The following is a 20,788-nucleotide window of genomic DNA, read 5'->3' as shown; positions in this document are numbered from 1 at the left end:
CCTATTATGGTGGCCAGTGAGCACCTAACTTGGGTAAGAGATCCAGACACTGGTGTTAGTGGCATCTCTAATCCTTTCCAAATGGTAGTTACCAAATGCCTCTTCCTATAAGAGAGTCTTTGCCATTGTCTTCAGTAGCTGGCGACCCCCTTTATTATGACCAGTGCCACTTCTTCCTATTGGGGAATCAAGGCATTGGTGTCAGTGACATGCACTGCCCCTCCCCCCATTGCAGTCACAAGTGCCCAACCCTTATTATTAGTCATGAGCTGGTGTCAGCGGTATCACCTCCATCCCTGTTATGATTAATACCAGTGGGCCCTCTTCCCTTTAGTGGCCCTATTAATTGGTGTCCATAGCAATCCAGCCACCTCTCCATTAGTGATAGCAATGCTTTAATGAAAAGCTACAGTACATGGATAGTACACATGGAAGAGGGGGCTGCACATGGAATGGGAGGGTCGCTACTGCAAATGAAAGGGGAGCCACAATACTTTTAACGTTTAAAAATCGGAATCGGATGTAAAAACCAATTAAAAATTGGAATCGCATGCAGTGTGCAAGAGGCCTCATTCTGTCTTGAACCTACGGAATGTAGGAAATGCAAATGACTGCGGACTGTATTTGATTACAAATAGTATTGTGACGAGTCCTGGTGACTCTGAAGGCTGTGCTGTTCCATAAATTTGAATACAGAGTTGTAAGTGTAAATAAAGTGACTATAAATAAATACAAGCCAGAGCCCTATTGATTTGCGTACGGCGTATCACAGTGCGCGGAACGCACAGCCTCCTCCTGTAATGCTGTCCCTGGACGTAGCTGCTTAGCATGGAGCCTCTTCCTGGGGGCTGATGGGAACTGTTGGTGAGGAATGAGCAGAACGCTGAGAGCACAGAGCTGCCCCAGAAATGTCATCTTATGTCTAGTAAGTCTCGACCTCAATGTCCTTTCCAAGTTCCCCAGCTCACCACTTCCTGCTACTGACACGGCTTAGCTCATTGCATGGCTAATCATTTCTTTCTTTTTTTTTCTTTTTTACTTTATGTAGCCAGATTGTCATTATCATTATAATTATTTAAACAGGCCCTGTAGTGACATATAGTAGAATGCAGTAAATTATTCAGAATACTCACTTTTACATAACCATGTCATTGTCCTGGTTTCAATATCATATACACTTCCTATAGCGGTGTATTGCTGTATATTAGTGTGCAGCCAGCCACACCCTCCCAGTGATGCTTAGACTAGGCCAGTGGTTCTCAAACTATTTAGGGTGAGGCAGAGACGGGACAAGGTCCTCTAGCACCTAAGGCTGAGACACCAGAGTGCCCCCTCCATCCCTCCTACCCCAGCTGTCACACACTGATTGCTATTAGACTAAGAGGCGCCCCAGGGCCCCCCAACACCTTCATCTCTAGTTATCTGGCTTGCAGTCTCTGCCATGTATCCCCTTTTCTTATTTCTCTCTGCTTCAACCACAATAGAGAAATGATAGCTGAGTGATTTGTGTGCCCCCCTCCTACACTGCGCCCCGAGGCTGGAGCCTCTCTCGCCTCTGCCTCATCCCGGCCCTGGGGTTAGGGTGCTTTTATGGCTTTAAGACATTTTTTCAAGGCACTCCTGGGCAAAAACAACTACCGAAATGCTTTAATGACTTTGATTTGGCAGCATCCCCCTGGGAGAACCCCTGATCTTGGCTCATTTGCTATGTGGATTTCACACTCCCAGAGCATTCTGGGAGACCAGGTTTATTTTATACTGGCTTTAGAACTCCTAATAACCAAACATTCTGCAGAGATCACCTGGCAGAACTAAAGATGTCACCACCAGTGATAAGAGGAAGGATCTTACAATGGGCAAACACGACTAAATCATCTATTAATCCTACTAATATAATCCTACTAATATAATAAATGGGAAAGTTCGGATAGTTGGATGTTTGTTACTCGATCACGCAAAAATGGCTGAACGGATTTGAATGAAATTTGGCACACACATAGTACATTACCTGGAATAAAGTATAGGATACTTTTTATTCTCATAACCAAAAAGAGACAAATACAAATTTCACTGGAAAATGTAAACTGCAGCCATTCTTACACTGTTACACTGGAGGTGTGTTTAGCTTCTAAGGGTACAATGGTTAATTTGCATATATTCAGCAGTGATGCACTGGGAGACATTTCAAGCTCACTCCAACCTGAATTATCGCAAATTCTTTCTGTTTTAAGAAAGCAAAGTTTTGTTTTTATTAACATCTTAGTAAGGGGGCTTTTAGGACCATTGTAGTCCCTTGCACACTCCAATGAGTTCTGGGTCACCATGAGCTTGCTGGTTAGTCTGTACCTCTCGGCAGGGGCGCCTCTAGCCATTTTGTCACTCCAGGCGAGAAAACCTGTGGCGCCCCCCCCCCCCAGTCTTCAGCCACATGAAACACCCCCCCACACACACACACACACACACACACACACACAATATTATACTATATTTTCAATCGTTTTTTTGATCGATTTCTCATAGAAGTGAATGGAAATCGATCGGACAGTAAATCTGAAAAATCTTATTGTGTATTCCCAGCATCACACATCCTGGGACTGTTTGTTTACAATAGCATTTAAAGGAGAACTGTAGTGAGAGGTATATGGAGGCTGCCATATTGATTTCTGTTTAAGCAACACCAGTTACCTGGCAGCCCTGCTAAGCTATCTGCCTGCAAAATCACACCAGAAACAAGCATGCAGCTAATCGTGTCAGATCTGACAGAAATGTCAGAAACACCTGATTTGCTGCATGCTTGTTCAGGGTCTAGGGCAAAAAGTATTAGACGTAGATGATCAGCAGGATAACCAGGCAACTGGTATTGCTTAAAAGGAAATTACCGTAATATGGCAGCCTCTATATACCTCTCACTACAGTTCTCCTTTAAAGTGACCCCAGAGATCACGAATTACAACATTTTTTACTTACCTGGGGCTTCCTCCAGCCCCATAAGCATGGATGAATCCCTCGTCATCCTCCCATTGCCCTCTGTTCAGCGGTAATCAGTGCTGACCTTCTGTGTATGCGCAGAAGACCCCGGCAGACATCGCTGAGCCAAATGCCGGAGCTGATTATCGCTAAAACAGAGGACTGCGGGAGGATGGCGAGGGAAGAACCGTGCTTATGGGGCTGGAGGAAACCCAGGGTAAGTAAAAAAAAAAAACTTTATAAACCGTGATCTCTGGTACACTTTAAAGTGGACCTGAACTCAGAATGTCCTCTCTGCTCTTAAAGATAGGCAACAGCATAATAATTTTTACATTGAACCTGAGATGAGAAGCGTCCCAAGTTCCATACTTACCTGGGGATTCCTTAAAGGAGTTATCCGGGCAAAAATAAGAAAATAAACGCTACTTACCGGGGGCTTCCTCCAGCCCCAAGCGCCCAGCATGTCCCTCGCCGCAGCTCTGCCCGCAGCCGCTCGCCTGCGCAAACGTCGCTGTCAATCACCGCCACGTGGGCCGGAGCGGACGGCGCAGTAGTTCTGTGCCTGCGCAGTCCGCTCCACGTGGCAGTGATTGACAGCGCCGCTCGCGCAGGTGCAGTACAGGCCAACCTGGAGGCCGGCCTGACGTCATCGCTGGGGACCGGGACAGAGCTGCGGCGAGGGAATGCTGGGAGCTTGGGGCTGGAGGAAGCCCCCGGTAAGTAGCGTTTATTTTCTTTTTTTTGGCCGGATAACTCCTTTAAGCTCCGTTAGGGCTGCTCGTCCCTCGCCATCTCACTGGGTGACTCCTGTCACCTGCAGTTGTCCCCGAAAGCCTGGCTGCACTCCATCGTGCATGTGTGGCTCGGCCAGGCGTGCTCCCGTCCCTGTACTTGTACTGCGCAAGCACCGATCCCGCCCAGGGACAGGAGCGCACCTGGAAGGGCCGCACATGTGTGACTGAGCGCAACTCGGCCAGGCTTTCGGGGACAATTATGGGTGACTGGAGTCACCCAGGGAAATGGCAAGGGACGAGCAGCCCTAACGTGTTTAAGGAAGCCTACTGTAAGTATTGTACCAAAGACGCTGCTCGTCTCTGGTACACTTTAAAAAAAACATTTCTTTGTTACAGCTGATACAAATCTTAAAATAAATCATCACTTTTTCTACTTCCTGCTTTCATGGAAGCATACATATTGTTAACATCCTGTGCTTTCTAATGAGCTTATCTGCCATGGCATGGCAGTCAGGTGACACAGGGAGGGTCAAATTACAACTTGCGATTAGTAATAAATGAGGGGGCATGAAACAGGCTAAATCTAAATACATACAGGGTGCATCTCTCCAAGTTTTCCTTCTGTCCTGTGCAAGAGTTCAGGTCCACTTTTTTTTTTTTATTAATGCAGCAGCAAGAAGTGATCACAACTTTAGCCTACTATGGGCATGGGCTTACCTTAAGCTGCCTCAGCACAGCACTCCTAATGCAGCCACTTGTTTGGGGGGTCCGGGAGGGGGAGAGAGAGAGCAGTACACATGCAAGGCCAGGCCGGCCAAGGGGGGGCTCAGCAGGGGGCACAGACACAGTAGCCGTGCAATCTTCCTGTCCTCCCATCCATGCGGCGCCAGCCAGGAGAGTCACGCTGCCTTCAGGCAGGGGGCGGAGTTAGAGGTGGCATCGCACACACACACACAGTAAACAAACTGCGGCTGCTGCTAGGGAGAGGGGTGGTGGGCGGGCAAGGCGATTTGGAGGAGGTGGAGTGGGCGGGACTATCCACCGAGACTTTCCAGCTACTCTATTGGCTGGGCCTGGGCGGGTGGGGAGGGGGGCGTGCATATAAGCGGCAGAGCACCACGACCACGTGGTGTAAATAAACCACGATCGCCGCCGACAAGCAGCTGATTTTAATAGCGGCGATCAGCCGCACACAGTCAAACCACCCTCCGCAGCAGCGTGCCCGGCGCCTCCCTCTCTTCATGCCGCCTCAGGCACCCGCTTGTAGTGACAGCCGGTAAAGGCGCCCCTGCCTCTCGGTGTACAAGCCCTACTGCATAGAGCCAAAGTAATCCATGCCATGCACTGATGAGGATCAAACAATCCAAAACAGTCTGTATGCATGTTGGATTGTTATGGCGCTGTACAAATTAACAAGCTGACACATCATTGGATTCCAGCAGTTCTGGAGGTGTGTTTAGCTTTTGAGGGTAACAATGGTTAATTTGCATATATTCAACAGTGATGCACTGGGAGACATTTTAAGCTCACTCCAACCTGAATTATCGCAAATTCTTTCTGTTTTAAGAAAGCAAACTTTTGCTTTTCTTACACTGTTAATGGTAGGGTTCTCAAACTTTGCACAGTTGGTTGATTTTCAAGGGGAATATTTCTGCCATTCTTGCACTGTTAATGGCACAAGCCTCAAACCTGCCATTCTTGCACTGTTAATGGCACAAGCCTCAAACCTGGTATAGTTAATCATTGGGTGACTGGGGTTTAATTTCAGAAAGGGGGTGGAGCCACAAATAGCCAATCAGATTTGTTTCATTCCAATGCAAATTATTGTTGCCAAACACCGCAAAGCTCACAAACTTGGTAATTGAGTAATTGATTCATTTTGTGTTAGGGTTAGGAAAGTGGGCACAGCCAACACCAGCCAAATACATAAGCGGGCAACGCAGGGTCATAAGTGGGAGGAGACAAATACAAATTTTACTGGGAAAATGTAAACAGCAGCCATTCTTACACTGTTAATGGTAGGGTTCTCAAACTTTGCACAGTTGGTTACTGGGTGACTGGGATTAATATTCAGAAAAGTGGGTGGAGCCTACAAAAAACAATCAAAAATTACCTATTGATTTTTCAGGGGAATATTTCATTGCTGCCATTCTTGCACTGTTAATGGCACAAGCCTCAAACCTGGTACAGTTGATCATTGCGTGACTGGGGTTTACATTTATATAAGGGGGTGGAGCCTCAAACAGCCAATCTGATTTGTTTCATTTTAATGCAGGTTATTGATGCCAAAGACCGCAAAGCTCACAAACTTGGTAATTGAGTAATTGTGGGTTAGGGTTAGGGTTAGGAAAAGTGGGCGCAGCCAACACCAGCCAAATACATAATCGGGCAATGCCGGGACATCAGTAGGCGGAGACAAATACAAATTTCACTGAGAAAATGTAAACTGCAGCCATTCTTACACTATTAATGGTAGGGTTCTCAAACTTTGCACAGTTGGTCACTGGGTGACTGAGATTAATATTCAGAAAAGTGGGTGGAGCCTACAAAAACCCATCACAATTCACCTATTGATTTTCAAGGCAAATATTTAATTGCTGCCATTTTTGCACTGTTAATGGTACAAGCCTCAAACCTGGTACACTTGATCATTGGGTGACTGGGGTGAAATATTTAGAAAAGGGGTGGGGCCACAAACAGCGAATCAGATGTGTTTCATTTCAATGAAAATTATTCATGTCAAAGACCACAAATCTCACAAACTTGGTCATTGACTATTGATAATTGTGAGTTAGGGTTAGAAAAAGTGGCCACAGCCAACAGCAGCCAAATACATACCCGGGAAACATTAGGACATCAGTGGGTGGAGAAAAATACAAATTTCACTGGAAAATGTAAACTGCAGCCATTCTTACACTGTTACACTGGAAGTGTGTTTAGCTTCTAAGTGCACAATGGTTAATTTGCATATATTCAGCAGTGATGCACTGGGAGACATCTCAAGCTCACTCCAACCTGAATTATCGCAAATTCTTTCTGTTTTAAGAAAGCAAACTTTTGTTTTTCTTAACATCTTAGTAAGGGGGCTTTTAGGACCATTGTAGTCCCTTACACACTCCAAAGAGTTCTGGGTCACCATGAGCTAGCTGGTTAGTCTGTACCTCTCGGTGTTACAAGCCCTACTGCATAGAGCCAAATTAATCCATGCTATGCACTGATGAGGATCAAACAATCCAAAACAGTCTGTATGCATGTTGGATTTTTTATGGCTCTGTACAAATTTCTGTTTTAAGAAGCAAACTTTTGTTTTTCTTACTCTGTCAATGGCAGGTTTCTTAAACTTTGCACAGTTGGTCACTGGGTGACTGGGATTAATATTCAGAAAAGTGGGTGGAGCCTACAAAAACTAATCAAAATTCACCTATTGATTTTCAAAGGAGTGGAGCCACAGCCAATTAGATTTATTTCATTTCAATGCCAATTATTGCTGCCAAAGACTGCAAAGCTCACAAACTAGGTCATCCTTGAGTAATTGTGTGTTAGGATTAGAAAAAGTGGGCAGACTGGTAACACTAGCCTATTACATACCAGGGCAATGCCGGGCGACCAGCTAGTTAATAAATATGGTAAAAAATAATCTATTTTATTCATTATGTTATTTTAACTTCAGTTACTTTAACCTTCCTGGCGGTAAGCCCGAGCTGAGCTTGGGCTATGCCGCGCAGGAGGATATCTCAGCCCCTGGTGGGGCGATTCGCCCCATTTAAAGTGCTGTTCGCGCAGCTAGCACTTTGCTAGCCGCGCGTACAGCTTGATCGCCGATCGCCCGCACGCAGTGGCGGAAGAGGGCCCCCTCAGCCAGAGACCTGCACTGCCCAGACCAATGAGTTCCAGGCAGCGCTATGGGCTGGATCGGAGGCGTCTGACGTCAGGACGACGGCTGACGTCCATGACGTCATTCCGACCGTCGCCATGGCGACAGGAGAAGCCATACAGGGGAACGCGTTATATACGCGTTCCCATGTTTGCTATTGATGCCGGCGACGATCGTACTAGAGGGACACATGCGCCCTCTAGTGGTGTTTCATGTAGCTACCACTCTGGTAGCTTTACATGAAAAAAAACAAACGGATTTCTACCTATTTGGCAGAAAAAATCAGCCGCCAGGAGGGTTAATTATCAGTCAAGGGATGTCATGCATTAAAGGGAACCTCTCAGGACAGAAATAAAGGTGATGCACTCAAGTCAAGACTATTTTTCGACTTTTGGACGAATGGTGGAAGGATCTAAACATGCATGAGGTTTTTTTACTGTCTGTGGCCCTAGTGGGGTGGTCCTCTTTTTTACTTTTTTTATTTTTGGTGATCTTATCACTGAGATAGGAGGTGGCTATAGCAGGGCTGGGACAATAATTGTGAATAATCAAGCGCACACCAGCCACGCCTGCCCGCATCACCAGCCACTTACTGCCAACATCACCAGTCGAGGCCATGTCCCACACACACAACCACACCTGTATCGATCCTGCAAAACCAGAGCAGGATAATCCACAAGGCAAGCTAGGCAGTTACCAGGGGCTCAGTGGGTGTTAAGTGGCGCAATTGCCACCTACTCTGACCTCTCTCCACCCCAGATTGCCAAAAGAACAGCTACTACCTTGCCTAGGGCCCAATTTCTTCTTAAAGCAGACCTGAACTGAGAACGCTTCTAAAGATACACAACAGCATAATAACCTTTAAACCAAAAACATTTCTTTGTTAGGGCTTGTTCACACTAAGGGCGCTTTTGTTTTTTTTTAATTGCCAACGATTTTAGAAATCGCCCTAATAGCGCTTGTGCAATGATTCCCTATGAGAGTGTTCACATCTGAGCGGTTCGATTCTGATCTGCTCACCAAAGAGCTGCCTGTTCCATTTTCGGGCGATTTGCCTCAGGTAAAGGGAAAATCGCAAAGCGCTTGAAAAAGTGCTTTGTATAGCGATTTCCCCAGCGGTTTTAACATAAATACATTGTATTTATTCATTTCCGGATGAAAGAGTTCACTTCCTGACTTGCGTCAGGAAGTGAAAAAACAGAATCACTCTGCAAAAGCGCTTAGAAAAGCACTTTATAAAAAAAGCCTGCTGAACACTGAATAGGGACTGTCTACAAATCTTTGTCTGCAAAATGTTTTATGATTCCTTATCAGTGGCTAAGCAGATGCAGTCAGTGTTGCCAACCGTCCGTTAATTTACGGATTGTCCGTAAATATAGAGGTAATTTTACACGCCCGTGAAATCCGTAAGAGTCAGGGCGGCATCCGTAAAAATATACTCGGGCGGGGGGCGGAGCCGCGAGCAGCAGCTTCATGGCCACACATCTGACAGAGGCAGAGCTGGCCGCGAGGCAGAGAGACTCCAGTCCCGCCCCTCGGCTCAGCTATCCAATAGAAGTGCAGCTTTTGTCCCTCCCAGCCTCCACACCCTCTTTCTACCACGAGAGCTATGAACTTAGGAGCAGTGAAGAGCTGACAGGAATGCTGTAGGAAGTGACAGGTGAAGCCAAAGCTGCCAGCCGAGCCCATCAGTGCATATCCCAGCACACAAAGGTTTGGGCTGATCTCAGGAGAGGACTTCTCCCGTTGTCTGCTCTGCAGTAGCTGCTTACTTTGTGTGTACATTCCCCCAGCTCCTTCCTGAAACTCTGACCCCAGGGGATGCTATCAGGGAGAACGGATTCTCATCGTCCTGGATTCCTCATCATCCCCAGACCCCCATCCAGCCTGAGCCTGGCATTCACTTGCCTGTTTTAGGTCTGCTTCTAGATGCTGCTGACACAGGCAGGAATCATGGGGGATGGGAAGCCTTCTGACTTGCACTGTCTGACCAGCATGACCTAGGGTCATTGGTTTCAGCTTCCCTCCTGGCAATCATTTTGCTCTCCTAAATTGCTATTTTAACTGTTAAAGTGTACCAGAGCTCAGTAAACATAAATAAAATTATACATACCTGTGGCTTCCTCCAGCCCCATCCACCTGGATCGCTCCCACGCCGCTGTCCTCCGCTGTCTGCATCACCAGTACTGGGTCCCTGCACTTCCGTCAGTTGGCTCCAGTCTACGCAGGAGAAGTGCGCTTTTTGCGTATCTCCAGCAGCTGCTGTAAAGATGCGTAGAGGGCGCACTTCTCTTACCTCAGACTGGCTCTGACTGACGGAAGTGCAGGGACCCAGTACTGGTGATGCAGACAGCGGAGGACAGCGGCGTGGGAGCGATCCAGGTGGATGGGGCTGGAGGAAGCCACAGGTATGTATAATTTTTTTACTGAGCTCGGAGTCCCTTTAAAGGAAAACCAAGACGTGATTAATGTGTGTATTTATACTTACCTGGGGCTTCCTCCAGCCTCAGGAGGTGCCGTCCTCTTCATCCTTTTGCTATGCCTCCCGGTAATATGACCGACCTCACCTTTCTGTGCACATATGCTTGGCCGCATACATACCAGTGTTGCCAACCGCCCGTAAATTTTGTTGCAAATTAAGCTGCCTGTGAATTCCGTAAGGAATTCAGCAGCGTCCGTAGCAGGAGGGAGAGCTGTGGCATCAGTGGCGGAGAAGGGGGGCAATCTCCCCCCCTTCCCTCACCTTAGTGCTCTCCCTCACTCGCTCTCTCCTCCGGGTCCGGAACTAAGTGCTGAGTGGCGTTTGGCAGCGGGCGGAACTCACCTCCGTCTCGCTCCAAGCGCCGGAAGTTCTGGTGCCGCAGCCGCTGCTCTGGACCAGACCAGAGTAGCGGCAAATCATCCTGCGACGAGACGCAGGTAAGTTCCGCTCGCTGCCAGCCCCTCAGCACTTAGTTCTGGAGGGGAGAGCGAGGGAGGGAGAGTACTAAAGTGAGGGAAGGGGGGGGGGGAGATTGCCCCCCTTCTCCACTGCTGATCCCACACAGTTCTCCCTGCATTGCGCTGCTCCCCTCCTGCTGGGGGGGGGGGGGTGTGTCACCTGGCTACCTATTGTGGGCACGTATGCCTCTGGCTACATATACTGGGCACATATACCTCTGGCTACATCTACTGGGCACATATACCTCTGGCTACATCTACTGGGCACATATACCTCTGGCTACATCTACTGGGCACATCTACTGGGCACATCTCTGGCTACATCTACTGGGCACATATAACCCTGGCTACATCTACTGGGCACATATACATCTGGCTACATCTACTGGGCACATATACATCTGGCTACATCTACTGGGCACATATAACCCTGGCTACATCTACTGGGCACATATAACCCTGGCTACATCTACTGGGGACATATAACCCTGGCTACCCATGGGCACATATACCTCTGGCTACATATACTGGGCACATATAACCCTGCCTACATATACTGGGCACATATAACCCTGTCTACATATACTGGGCACATATACCCCTGCCTACATATACTGGGGACATATACCTCTGGCTACATATACTGGGCACATATATCTGCTGGCTACATATACTGAGGACACTGGCTGTTTGCCATTATGTGCATTTACTGGTGAAAAGCTGTCTCTTATGTGCATTTACTGGTGAAAAGCTGTCTCTTATGTGCATTTACTGGTGAAAAGCTGTCTCTTATGTGCATTTACTGGTGAAAAGCTGTCTCTTATTATGTGCATTTACTGGTGAAATGCTGTCTCTTATTATGTGCATTTACTGGTGCAAAGCTGTCTCTTATTATGTGCATTTACTGGTGAAAAGCTGTCTATTACGTGCATTTACTGGTGAAAAGCTGTCTCTCATTAAGTGCATTTACTGGTGAAAAGCTGTCTCTCATTACGTGCATTTACTGGTGAAAGGCTGTCTCTTATGTGCATTTACTGGTGAAACGCTATCTCTTATTATGTGCATTTACTTGCCATGCCCACTTTAGTCGCCGCAAATTTCCTCGAACATGTTGCCCCCTACCCATTTGACTGCCCCCTCATATGTGCCAGTCTAGAACCGGCCTTGTACCCCTGCCTACATATACTGGGCACATATACCCCTGGCTACCTGTTCTGGGGACATCTCTCCCCCTGGCTCCCTGTTCTGGGGACATCTATACCCCTGGCCACCTATTCTGGGGACACCTATAGACCTGGGGCTACCTATTTTTGGGGAACCACTGCTGTCAGATTAAATGTATTTTGGGGAACTGCTGCCAGATTATGTGTATGTTAGGGGAATCGCTGCTGTCAGATTACATCTATTTTTTGGGAACCACTGCCATATTATCTGTATTTTGGAAGAACCTCTGCCAGATTACGTGGATTTTTGGTGAAATGCTGTAAGATTACATGTATTGGGGGAAGGGGGGCAACACTATGGCAGAGCTCAAACTTCCCTGGCAGACCTTTCACAGCAATATTAAAATCATGTATATTTGGCCCCACCCATGACCACACCCACATTCTGTTGCGTGGCCACGCCCATTTTTTCGGCGCGCCGCGTTAGGCGCGGCGCGGGGTTTTGTCAGTAAAAAAAAAAAACTTTTGGCAGTAAATTTTTAGGTATTTGTCACTAAAAAATAACGTGAAAGGTTGGCAACACTGGATGCAGTTATTAGAACAATTGTGCAGAGAGCAGAAAGTTTTTTCCCTCCTTGCTCTTAATTGTCAGTCTCTCAAGACGGGGCCCCCCTGTGGCTTCTGCGCCCCTCTGCGGCTACATCCCTTGCAGGGTCTATTGTTACGCCCCCGGACTGGATCATTCATGAGTCAGGAGTGAATATTGGCTGGTAAGTAGAGATGCTCATTCGGATTTCGCGGAATTGAAATTTCCGATCGGAACTCGGAAAACGGAACTCGGAAATCAGATTTCTGCAGCAATACTGCATTACTGCAATTCGGTAATTTTAGCCCAATCACAGAACTCGGAATCAATTAACCAATCAGAGAATGCAGAAACAACTCAAAAGTATTTGGCCAATCAGAGAATGCAAAAAATGACCAAAAAAAAACAGTACTTGGGAATCGGAAACCAATCGGAAATCTGTGAAATTGGTAATCGTCATTGGCGGAAATCTGAATTTTTGCAGAACCGGAAAATCAACATTTCCGACCATCCCTACTGGTAAGTACAGGTCCTAACTACACTTTTAAAGTGACCCTGAGATCAGCAGACTCTGCAAATTTATACTTACCTGCGGCTTCTTCTACCCCATGAGGTACGTTTGCTCTCGGTTTTCCTGGCAATCAGCCCCGGTAATCGGGCTGGTTGCACTCTTCTGCGCATTGCCGCCCCAGGGAGCGTTCTGTGCCTGTGCAGTAGTACTGAGCAGGCGCAGAATGCTCCTGGGGATAGGGGCGCGGCAGGGGACTGCGCGGCTGAGCTGCACATGCACAGAAGCCCACGACTGGCTAGATTAAGGGGCTGATTCCAGAAAAAACGAGCAACCGGTGAGGACGGTGAAGGAGCAATCGCACCTCATGAGGCTAGAGGAAGCCCCAAGTAAGTAAAAATTTGCCAAGTGTCCTGATCTCAGGGTCACTTTAAGGCCTGTACCTACTACACAATTTTTCTGACGACTGGCAAGTGGTGTGCAATTATTTCCACGATCTCATGGCGTGAGTACAGGCGCGTGATTACGCGAACGACGCTTGGCAACAACGACCGTCACCGTAGATCAGATCTTTAAGATCCCAGGGCGACTCCCTAGCAAAGCTCTGTGATCGCTTGAACTATCGTTCACGCCCATTGTGTGATGTCACGTATACCCGCTGTCAGGAAGATGGATAGGGGATCACTTGTCATCTTGGGACGTCACTGGGTTCAATCTTCCTGCCTCATTAGGTTAGTATTCAGCTTTACCAGGGGCGTAACTAGAACTTACCTGACCCCCTGCAAGAATTTGAGTGCCCCCCTTCCCCTTCAGGTGCCCGCTCAGGGCCGTTTTGGGGGGGCAGGAGGGGTCGCGGCATTAGGGGGAAGCGTGGCCGGACATTGGCGAGGAGGGGGGGCAGTCCTCCCCTCCCTCACCTCAGGCTCTCCCCTCAGCGCTCCCCTCCTGCATCTATCACTGGCAGCGGAGGCAAGCAGGACACATACCTCCATTCACCACCAGAGTTTCCGATCTATAAGTGCTACACTAGTTCCTGTTTAAATAGGAAGTAGAGTGAAGCACTTACAAATCGGAGACCTCTGCGGTGGATAGAGCGCTGAGGGGACAACCCGAGCTGAGGGAGGGGAGGACTGTCCCCCCCTTCCCGCTGATGTGCAATTCTCTCCCCTCATGCTGTAACCACTCCTGCCCCCCCCCCCCAAATGGCCCTGAGCAGACCCCAGAGGGGCCCCGGTCCCCCCCACGGGTACAGGAGCTGCATCCCCTATTATTACGCCCCTGTCCACAGCACAGGAAGGAATGTGTCAGCCAGCCATGATGGGGCCTCTTAGGTTTCACAGGCAGAGGAGCAAGTCTCAGCTTCTGATTATGTCTACAGGTATCTCCATCCATATTTGTCGCCTGCCTGTGAATGTACATTATATCATCTGCCTGCCTGTCTCCCGGCTGCTGCGGCTGAGATCTCAGAGCCGGGGAATGTGCGTTTGTTGGCTCACAGCTGAAAATAGAAGCTGTCATCTGCTGCACACCCCCCTTCCTTCCCTGCGCTGCAGACGTGCATCGCTGATGAGCATTACTATGGTGACCAGCAGCATCCACAGCTCAGGTGCTAGAAGGAGCCGCTGCCGACACCTTGCTGTGAATCTCAGCCTGGACCCCCGCTGCTGTAGGCAAGGTGACAGCACAGCCACTGCCGGAGGCTGCCTGCTGGAGACAGATCACACTCCTCACTCCCTGTATATCCACAGCAGGGCAACATTCAGCACAACACATACAAGATGCAGCATAGATTTCATGCTTTAAAAAGGGACTTTAACAAAAAGGGGAAAACAAAAAATCAATGCATTGCAAAGTGAGAAGTAAAAGAAAAAAAAAGAGAGATCAAGAAATTATTGATATTCGCCATGTCATTTGTTCATATTGTTTGATCCACAATCAACCTGCATGTAATCATCTTTACTACTGGCAGACATGAAAAAAACAAACAGACAACACCAACTGCCATTATCTATCACCACACCTCCTAACAATGCGATAGGCTAAAAGTTTTTTTTTTTTTTTTATAGATATACATATGCACACAGGGAGATATGGGCTTCAATAAGCTTATCTCCTGTCTTTAATAACGTTTCTAGAGTCATCACCATGGTGACAAGGCATGTAGTATTCAGGAAACATTTTACCTCAGGCAAACCTGAAGTTAACTCTTCAATCCTTAAAATAACTCCAGAATTCTAAAGTTAAAGACAGGCTGTTAATTAACTGTGTGTGAAAATAACTACAGAGGAGGTAACTTAAGGAATAAAGAGATAAAATAACTCTTTCACTGTGCGGTGGCAAGTTTACTCTTGCCTTATTATCTCTAGCATGATCTTAGTGAATTGAGGCCATTGGTTGCTTGGCAGTTGGAAACAGCTGTTATTTCTCACAATGCAACGAGGTTCACAAACAGGAAATTGTCAGGACCATGGCCATGACATCACACAGTGGGAGGGGTTTCACCACAATATCAGCCATACAGACCCCCCTGATGATCTATTTGAGAAAAGGTATCGGAGTACCAGCTACTAATTGTGATGAAGTTCAAACCTTACAGTTCCTTTTTAAAGAGGAACTGTAGTAGAGTGACCAGATTTTTGTAGGCTCAACCTGGGACGGGGTGAATTGGGGGGGGGGGGGGGGGCTGCGGTGCGCGTCGAAAAATAGGGGGTGCGCCGCGCCGAAAAATTTGGTGTCTGCAGCGCGCGCGAAAAATGGGCGTGGTCATGACATTCTATGGGCGGAGCTAACAGAATGATGCAACAGCGAGGCATAAGAAAGCAGTGTTTACGCTGTGATGTGGTCAAACGTGGATTCACATCATAGGTGTGCAGAAACTGTGTGATGCTATTTAATAGTATGCCATAACCGCAAAGCAGCAAACGCAGCCAACTATGACCATTAAATAATAAATGCAGCAACAGTTACCCCAGACACCACAAAATAAACGCAATGGGCAACATTTCAGCACAAAATAATCGCATTGCGGGCAAACATGTCAGCATAAAATAAACGCAATGGGGGCAAACATGTCAGTACAAAATAAAGGCACTGCGGGCAAACATGTCAGTACAAAATAAACGCACTGCGGGCAAACATGTCAGTACAAGATAAACGCACTGCGGGCAAACATGTCAGTACAAGATAAACACACTGCGGGCAAACATGTCAGTACAAGATAAACGCACTGCTGGCAAACATGTCAGTACAAGATAAACGCACTGCGGGCAAACATGTCAGTACAAGATAAACGCACTGCGGGCAAACATGTCAGTACAAGATAAACGCACTGCGGGCAAACATGTCAGTACAAAATAAACGCACTGCGGGCAAACATGTCAGTACAAAATAAACGCACTGCGGGCAAACATGTCAGTACAAGATAAACGCACTACGGGCAAACATGTCAGTACAAGATAAACGCACTGCGGGCAAACATGTCAGTACAAGATAAACGCACTGCGGGCAAACATGTCAGTACAAGATAAACGCACTGCGGGCAAACATGTCAGTACAAGATAAACGCACTGCGGGCAAACATGTCAGTACAAGATAAACTCACTGCGGGCAAACATGTCAGTACAAGATAAACGCACTGCGGGCAAACATGTCAGTACAAAATACACGCAATGCGGCCAAACATGTCAGTACAAAATACACGCAATGCGGCCAAACACTTCACCTGCAAGAAAAGGCATTTACTCACCTGGCAGAAGACGTCCCCTCACGCAGCCGGCCTCTGGTGCCTCAGGTGCAGCTCCCCCTGGCCTGGACGATGTTCAATCTCCCGCTCAGCCTCTCACAGGCAGAGCAGGGCTACGGCAAGATGGCGTCCGGAGGCGGAGCCCTGTACTGGAGACTCCAATACAGGGCTCCGCCTCCGGACGCCATCTTCCCGTAGCCCTGCTCAGCCTGTGCCTGCCGGAGGAGAACATTGTAGGCTGGAGCGGGGCTGCGGGGAATAAACTAGCGCAGCGTCTAGTAGACGCTGCGGCTAGTTCATTGTACGGTGGCCAGAGTCCCGAGGCCGGGACGTCCCGCTGCTAAAAGCGGGACATTTCCCGGGACCTCATGCAGCCTGGGACAGCGCCCCCCGAAGGCGGGACGCGTCCCGGGTAAAGCGGGACGTATGGTCACCGTAACTGTAGGGACATTTAGTGGAATGCAGTAAATTATTCAAGTCACCCACCTATCTTTTATGTAAATTGTCCTTGTTTTAGGATCAGAAACAATTCCTACAGTTATATATTGCTATTCTTATGTAGCCCCTCAACAGCTGTTGTCTCCCACAATGCAATGAGGTTCACAGACAGGAAACTGGCCATGGCAATTACATCACTCTGTGGGAGGGACTTCACCTCAATATCAGCCATACAGACGTGCCGGATGATCTGTTTGAGAAGGTAAAGATTTCTCATTGGGAAAGTGGGGATCGGCTACTGATTGGGATGAAGTTCAATCCTGGTTTAAACTCTCTCTTTGTCTTTAGCTCTTCCTATCCATTAGCGCAAGGTACAGCAAGAAAGTCCTAGCCTCTGTGTACGTCCTAAAGTAGACGTTGTGAATAACTCTTTGATATTTCCACTGTTTCCCGTTTATGTGGACAGTTTTGCATTACGCCCTATTAGCTCTAGTTCACACTAGGCCTGGAAACGTATCCGTAGCTCCGTTTTTAAAACCTGATCAAAACCAGAGCCATGGATAGCAATATTAAAAATAGCAGCTGCCTTCACCCAAACAAAAAACGGATCAGTCTGCATTTGCGTGGACCCGTTTTTAAAACCGTCCCGGAAGGTCTGGATCTGCTGCATTTTCACGCAACGGATCTGGAACCTGATACAGGCAGTGGCAGGTAATAGGAAAACTGATCCCCCTCTACACAGGAAGATTTGGACACAGAAACGGATCCATTTCTGTGTCACAGCCTGTGGGGAGAGAGGGGGCCGCCATGTTGGAGGGGTATAGCAGCCAGGACAGGGTGGCAGCGGTCAGCGGGGAGGAGGATGTCCCCCCCTCCCTCACTGGGTCCCCCGTCCCCACTACCCCCTCCAGTGGCAAGCGGGGAGCTTACCTCCTCCTCCTCCTACTTCCTCCGTTCGCCGCGTCACTTCCTGCAATGCCGCCCCCTGAAGTATAGAGGGCGGCATTGCAGACAGTGATACGGCGAGCGGAGGAAGTAGTAGAAGGAGGTAAGCTCCCTGCTGCTATACTTTACATTTTTGCGGCATGTAACTGGAGGCGGTAGTGGGGATGGGAAACCCAGGCGAGAGGGGGGGACATCCCCGCTGACCGCTGCCACCCCCGTCCTGTCTGCTACCCCCTCGGCCAAAAAAAAACAAAACCCGCAGACGGATCAAAAACGTATGCTGCAAAAAGGCAGTATTGATCCGTTTGCGTTCCCTTGGCTAGGATCACGGAACGCAGGCTCCGTCCTGCAACTGTGCCTAGTGTGGACCTAGCCTAACTGCCGTCAGGTGAAATCTTCATTCATGTGAATGTGCCTATGAAGGCGAAAGCAGTTGTGTGGCATTTAAGTTTGAGGGTTGCCAAACAGAGGCAGCATTTGGGAAGCCAGATTATTATTATAATTTAGTATTTATACAAAACAGACATCTTCCGCAGCGCTGTACAGTGTATATTGTCTTGTCACTTAACTGTCCCTCAAAGGAGGTCACAATCTAATCCCTACCATAATCATGTCTATGTGTGTATGGAGTGGTGTATGTATGGTAGTCTAGGGCCAATTTAGGGGGAAGCTAATTAACTTATCTTTATGTTTTTGTGATGTGGGAGAAACCAGACACGGGGAGAACATACACACTCTGTGCAGATAGTGCCCTGGCTGGGATATAAACCAGGGAGCCAGCGCTGCAAAAGCAAGAGAGCTAACCACTAGGGTTGCCGCGGTATGGGTATGGCGGTAAGCCGCGGTTTGATTGTGCATGGTAATCATACCATGCACAATCACACTTTACCAGTTTTCGGGGGACGGGGCGACGTAGCGGCGGGGATGCAACGCAGCGGCGGTCGCACGAACAACAGCGGGGATAAATAAATACTCACTTGCCGGCAGGTCCTGCACGCTTGTACTGGCTTCATTCTACTTCCTGTTCTTGAATGAAGCCAGTACACGCGTGCAGGACCGGCCGGCAAGTGAGTATTTGTACCCCCCCGCCGCTGCGTCCCCCCTCCCCCTTGATTCTCTATACTGCAGGTACCTATCCTGGCTATACCTATCCCTGGCTACCTATGCTGCGGCCACCTACTACTGGCTACGCCTATCCCTGGCTACCTATGCTGCGGCCACCTACTACTTTCTACGCCTGTCCCTGTCTACCTATGCTGCGGCCACCTATTACTGGCTACACCTATCCCTGTCTACCTATGCTGCGGTCACCTACTACTGGCTACACCTATCTCTGGCTACCTATTCTCCTGCCACCTACTACTGGCTACACCTATCCCTGACTACCTATGCTGCGGCCACCTCCTACTGGCTACACCTATCCCTGGCTACCTATGCTGCGGCCACCTATTACTGGCTACACCTATGTGCTAGTATCAGAGCTGCATCATCCACAATCCACAGTCTAGGGGCCCGGCTAGGCCCCATCAAATCTATATAAAAACGCCAGGTGACCATCAGCGCCGGGCAAAAAGTGTTAGTTTGCCCAGGGCCTCATTTTATCCTACTCCTTTTCTGGCTATTATTGATGGTGCTACTATTGACAATCCACAGTGGCACTCATCCCGCTACATCTCCATAAAGGATTTTCATGGTTTGCATTATCCTGTGTAGAACACATATGGGAAGGATGAATCGGAAGGATGGGAAGGAAGCACGGCATAAGCGGGAAGGACAGGGAGTATGGGAAGGAAAAGGGGAAGGAAGGAAAGAAGGATGGATGGGAAGGATGGATAGGTAAGAAGGATAGGATGGATAGATAGGAAGGAAGAAAGGATGAGAAGGCAAAAAGGATGGTAAGTAAAAAAGAATAGGATGGATAGGGCAAAGGGAAGGAAAACAGGATAAGACGGATGGGAAGACAGGACAGGATAGGATGGGAAGTAAGGACTGGATAGATAGATGGATGGATGGGAAAGAGAAAGGGAAAGAAGAAAAGATGGGAAGTAAGAAAGGATAGGAGGAATTGATGGATGGATGGTAAGAAAAAAAGGTAAGGATGAATGGATAGGATGGAAGGAAGGATAGGATGAAAGGAAGGATAGGATGGATGGGAAAGAAGGATAGGCCGAATTGCAAGGAAGGAAGGGGAAAAGGTAAGGATGAATGGATAGGATGGAAGGAAGGATAGGATGGATGGGAAAGAAGGATAGGCCGAATTGCAAGGAAGGAAGGGGAAAAGGTAAGGATGAATGGATAGGATGGAAGGAAGGATAGGATGGAAGGAAGGATAGGATGGATGGGAAAGAAGGATAGGCCGAATTGCATGGAAGGAAGGGGAAAAGGTAAGGATGAATGGATAGGATGGAAGGAAGGATAGAATGGATGGGAAAGACGAATAGGATGGATGAGAAGGAAGGATAGGCCGAATTGCAAGGAAGGAAAGAAAAAGGGAAAAGGTAAGGAAGGATGGTAAGGAGGGAAGGAAAGGATGTATGGGAAGGAAGAAAGGATGGATGGATGGATAGATGGATGGGAAAGAAAAAAGGGTGGGAAGTAAGGATAGGATGAAATGAAGGATAAAAAGGAATGGAATAAAGGAAGGGTAGGATTGATGGGAGGGAGAGAAGGAATGAAGGAAGAAAGGATGGATAGGTTGGATGGGAAGGAATGGAAGAATAGGACAGATGAGAAGGAAGGACAGCATGAATGGGAAAGAAAAATGAAAAGGAAGGAGAGGCTGGATGGGAAGGAAGAGATGATAGGATGGATGGATGGGAAGAAAAATTGGATGTATAGGAGGGAGGGAAGGAAGGAAAGATGGGAAGGTTAGGATGGATTGATGGAAAAAA

General features: G+C 48.0%; 1 long non-coding RNA gene across 2 annotated transcripts in view; it reads left to right on the top strand.

The window, feature by feature from the left end:
• Positions 1–9,162: 9,162 nt before the first annotated feature.
• The window catches only part of LOC137562914 (uncharacterized), a 30,039-nt gene continuing 18,413 nt past the window's right edge, over positions 9,163–20,788 (top strand). Inside the window, exons 1-2 of one of the 2 annotated variants that reach the window (XR_011030212.1) lie at positions 9,163–9,235; positions 17,077–17,214. This is a non-coding gene — a long non-coding RNA (uncharacterized lncRNA). Of the gene's footprint in view, positions 9,289–17,076; positions 17,215–20,788 lie in introns of both variants that reach the window. The other variant, XR_011030213.1, reaches the window with a different exon arrangement.

The sequence above is a fragment of the Hyperolius riggenbachi genome, chromosome 1, assembly GCF_040937935.1.
Source record: "Hyperolius riggenbachi isolate aHypRig1 chromosome 1, aHypRig1.pri, whole genome shotgun sequence".
Classification (NCBI taxonomy): Eukaryota; Metazoa; Chordata; class Amphibia; order Anura; family Hyperoliidae; genus Hyperolius; species Hyperolius riggenbachi.
The sequence above is the reverse complement of the archived record's forward strand: the minus strand, read 5'-3'. Positions and strand labels throughout refer to the sequence as shown.